This window comes from Brassica napus, chromosome C9 (genome assembly GCF_020379485.1).
Source record: "Brassica napus cultivar Da-Ae chromosome C9, Da-Ae, whole genome shotgun sequence".
NCBI classification, from domain to species: Eukaryota; Viridiplantae; Streptophyta; class Magnoliopsida; order Brassicales; family Brassicaceae; genus Brassica; species Brassica napus.
The window spans coordinates 19,140,523-19,145,522 of record NC_063452.1 but is presented as its reverse complement, the minus strand read 5'-3'; positions in this window follow the sequence as shown (position 1 = coordinate 19,145,522).

Here is a 5,000-nt window from a genome sequence, read left to right as displayed (position 1 = left end):
AACAAGGTGAGGGGGTTGCCATCAACATAGATGATGAAGTGGTGATTGTTGATGAGAAAATCAATGATGAAATCTTGGAGAAGATTGTGGAAGCGAAAGGTAAAGGAAAGGTTGGGGAAGAGAAGAAAACAGTGAAAGATGGTGAAGTTGTTGCTCCAGCAAGTGAAAATTCTTTTGTTCCTCCTCCTTATGAACCCAAACTACCATTCCCTGGTAGATTCAAGAGGCAGCTGCTAGAGAAGTACAAAGCTCTATTTGAGAAGCAAATGAGTGAAGTTCAAGTCACAATGCCCATCATTGATGCTTTCATGCTAATTCCTCAATATAGTAAGTTCCTGAAAGATGTTGTAGCTGCAAAGAAGAAGGAGATGGAGGGCATGATGATTCTCACTCATGAGTGCAGTGCCATCATCCAGAGGCTTGTTGTTCCAAAGAAGCTAGAAGATCCAGGATGCTTCACATTACCTTGTGCTCTTGGACCTATGGTATTTGATAGATGTCTCTGCGATTTGGGAGCTAGTGTCAGCTTGATGCCTTTATCTGTTGCTAAGAAGCTTGGTTTCACTCAGTACAAGAAGTGTAGACTGTCTCTGGTATTGGCTGATCGTTCAGTGAAGTACCCGGTGGGTATCTTGGAGGACCTCCCCGTTATGGTTGGAAAATATGAGATCCCTACAGACTTTGTGGTGCTTGAGATGGGTGAGGAAGCTGCAGATCCTTTAATCCTTGGAAGGCCTTTCTTAGCTACAGCAGGAGCAATTGTTAATGTGAAAGAGGGCAAGATTGATCTCCACTTGGGTAAAGGGCATGTTCTTCACTTTGACATCAAGGAGGTAATGAAGAAACCAACAGTTCAAGGGCAAGTTTTCTACATTGAAGAGATGGATGCCCTTGCTGATGAGCTCCTTGAAAAATTGTCAATAGAAGACCCTCTACAGCATGCTTTGACGATAGAGAGGCCAGCTGAAGTGATTCAGAACCTGGAGAGTGCTGCCTATGGGATGATGTTGGATTCACACCGAGGATTTGGTAGCAAGGATCAGTATGAGGAGCTGCCTCAAATTGTCCATCAGGAAGCCTCGGTCATTCAACAAGGGAACACCCAGCAAAACGACTGGAGCGAGCTTAAGGCGCCTAAGGTGAAGCTTAAACCTCTCCCCAATGGTGTAAGGTATGCATTTCTTGGTCCTAATGGAACTTATCCAGTCATTGTGAGTAGTGAACTTACTGAAACTGAGCTATCTGAACTTTTGAAAACACTTAAAAGATTTAGAAAAGCAATAGGTTACTCACTTGATGACATCAAGGAATATCACCCTCTTTGTGTATGCATAGGATACATCTTGATGATGAATCAATGACTTCGATCGTGCATCAAAGAAGGTTAAATCCTAACCTGAAGGATGTTGTAAAGAAAGAGATTCTTAAACTCTTAGATGATGGTGTTATCTACCCTATCTCAGATTCTAAATGGGTATCTCCTATGCATGTTGTGCCAAAAAAGGTGGTATAACTGTGATTAAAAATGACAAGGATGAATTGATACCAACAAGAACTGTCACTGGGCATAGGATATGTATTGATTATCGCAAACTGAACTCTGCATCTAGAAAAGATCATTTTCCACTTCCATTTATTGATCAGATGCTTGAGAGACTTGCAAATCATCCATTCTATTGTTTTCTTGATGGATATTCAGGATTCTTCCAGATCCCCATACATCCCAATGATCAGGAGAAAACAACATTCACATGTCCTTATGGTACCTTCGCATATCGAAGAATGCCATTTGGTCTATGTAATGCTCCAGCCACCTTTCAAAGGTGCATGATGTCGATCTTTTCTGATCTGATTGAGGATGTTGTGGAGGTGTTCATGGATGATTTCTCTGTCTATGGATCTTCGTTTTCTGCTTGTTTGTCAAATTTATGCAGGGTCCTACAGAGATGTGAAGACACCAACCTTGTGCTGAACTGGGAGAAGTGTCACTTCATGGTCAAAGAAGGGATTGTGCTGGGGCACAAGATTTCAGAGAAGGGGATTGAGGTGGATAAGGCCAAAATCGATGTTATGGTTGGTTTGCCCCCACCAAAGACAGTGAAAGACATCCGAAGTTTTCTTGGTCATGCTGGGTTTTACAGGAGATTCATAAAGGACTTCTCCATGATCACTAGACCATTGACCAGGCTGCTGTGCAAAGAAGCCACCTTCAGCTTTGATGTGGAGTGTCTAGAAGCCTTCAAGAAGCTGAAAGGTGAACTCATCAGTGCTTCAATTGTCCAGCCACCTAATTGGGATCTCCCCTTTGAGATCATGTGTGATGCTAGTGATTATACTGTGGGAGCTATTTTGGGGCAGAAGAAAGATGGCAAGACCCATGTGATCTACTACGCGAGCCAAACCTTGAATGATGCTCAGATGAGATATGCCACAACAGAGAAGGAGATGCTAGCCATTATCTTTGCCTTTGAGAAGTTCAGAAGCTACTTGGTGGGATCTAAAGTCATTGTCTACACAGATCATGCTGCGTTGAGACACCTTTTGGCAAGGATGCAAAGCCCAGGCTCTTGAGATGGATTCTTTTGCTGCAAGAGTTTGATTTGGAGATCAAGGACAAGCCAGGAGTTGAGAATGGTGTAGCTGATCACTTGTCCAGGCTGAGAGTGGAGTGTGGCATTCCCATTGATGAAGGACTCCCTGAGGAACAGATCATGGCTATTGGAGCAGTGATAGCAGTTTGTGAGACTGGAAGGAAACTTGAAGAAGTCAAGGCAACAAAAGAGAAAGAACCTTGGTATGCTGATTTGGTGAATTACCTAGCAACAGGAAAAGAGCATTTGAATCTTGTGGGTTATGCCAAGAAGAAGTTCTACAAGGATGTGAAGAGATACTACTGGGATGAGCCCTACCTCTACATTCTCTGCAAAGATCAACTTTACAGGAGAGTGGTTGCTAATGAGGAGATTGATGGGATCCTTACACAGTGTCATGGATCATCTTATGGAGGCCACTTTGCTACCTTCAAGACTGTTGCTAAGGTGTTACAAGCTGGATTCTGGTGGCCACACATGTTCAAGGACACACAAACTTTGTTTCAAGGTGTGATTCATGCCAAAGGAGGGGAAACATCACCAAGAGGAATGAGATGCCTCAGAATCCAATCCTTGAAGTTGAAGTGTTTGATGTGTGGGGTATTGACTTCATGGGGCCATTTCCATCATCACATGGCAACAAGTACATCCTGGTAGCTGTTGATTATGTCTCAAAATGGGTGGAAGCTATTGCAAGTCCCACCAATGATGCAAGAGTGGTAATCAAGATGTTCAAGAGCACCATCTTTCCAAGGTTCGGAGTTCCAAGAGTTGTAATCAGTGATGGAGGGTCTCATTTCATCAACAAACTGCTTGAGGGACTTCTCAGGAAGAACGGTGTTAAGCACAAGGTTGCAACTCCTTACCATCCTCAAACAAGTGGTCAAGTTGAGATTTCTAACAGAGAGATCAAGTCCATTCTGGAGAAGATTGTGGGGATTACAAGGAAGGATTGGTCAGTTAAGCTTGATGATGCGCTTTGGGCTTACAGGACAGCTTACAAGACACCTCTGGGGACCACACCTTTCAACCTATTGTACGGGAAAGCTTGCCATCTACCAGTGGAGCTTGAGTACAAGGCACTTTGGGCAGTAAAGTTGCTGAACTTTGACATCAAGAGTGCCAAGGAGAAAAGGCTTTTTCAGCTACATGAGCTTGATGAGATAAGAATGGATGCCTTCGAAAACTCAAGGATCTACAAAGAGAAGACTAAATCTTTCCATGACAAGAATATCCTAAAGAGAGAGTTTAAAGAAGGAGATCAAGTTCTTCTCTACAACTCAAGACTGAAGTTGTTTCCAGGAAAGCTTAAGTCAAGGTGGTCCGGCCCTTTCAAGGTCAAAGAGGTTAAGCCATATGGTGCAATAGCTTTGTGGAGTACTGATGGAAGAGACTTCACAGTCAATGGGCAAATGGTTAAGCTCTACATGGCGGATGCACCTGAGGAAGATGGAGTTTCAACTCCACTGTCTGATCCTACCCCAGGCTAGTCCAAAAGGAGGCAAAGTCAAGCTAGCGACTTAAAACAATCTCACTTGGGAGGAAGTCCCATGCGTATCTTTGTACATATTGCATTGGTATTTTCATTTTCATCATATTTCATAAAAAAAAAAAAGGGAAAGTGTTGAAGTAGTGTTCAGGTGGTTCATCGATCCGGTCAAGGCAAGGACTCGAGCGTGGGAGTGAGGTTCCGCAGCGACGCCACGAGGTTGCTCCAGCTGGGAGCGACGTGATCAGAGCGACTCGGCTAAGTCGCTCGCATATTCGGTGTCCGGAGCTCGAGAGTCGCTCTGGGAGCGACAACTCGCAGCGACCACGTGCTCGCGTTTCTGTCGCTGGGAGCGACGTGATCAGAGCGACTGGTCCAAGTCGCTCGCGTTTTCGGTTTCCGGAGCTCGAAAGTCGCTCTGGGAGTGACGTCTCGCAGCGACCACGTGAGGTCGCTCGCGTTTTCTGTCGCTGGGAGCGACGTGATCAGAGCGACTTGGCTAAGTCGCTCGCGTTTTCTGTCTCCGAGGCTCGAGAATCGCTCTCGGAACGACGTCTCGCAGCGACCACGTGAGGTCGCTCGTGTTTTCTGTCGCTGGGAGTGACGTGACGCAGCGATCACGTGAGGTCGCTCGCGTTTACTGCGACACGGAGCGACCCATCAGAGCGACCACTCCAGGTCGCTCCCGAGCCGGTCCAGGTAAGTCCCTCTTCGATTTTGTCCGGTTTAATTCGAGTTAACCAGCCCTAAACCTAACCGGACGACCCTAGAACTACCCATGACCTTCATCTCTTTCACTCTCCCTTCCTCTCACAAACACTCGTACTCTCTCAAACAAACCCACACCAAAAATCTCCTAACTTTCTCAATTCTCACCCAAATCTCCTAGTTCTTGTTTCTAAATCTAGGCTTTCGCCCCA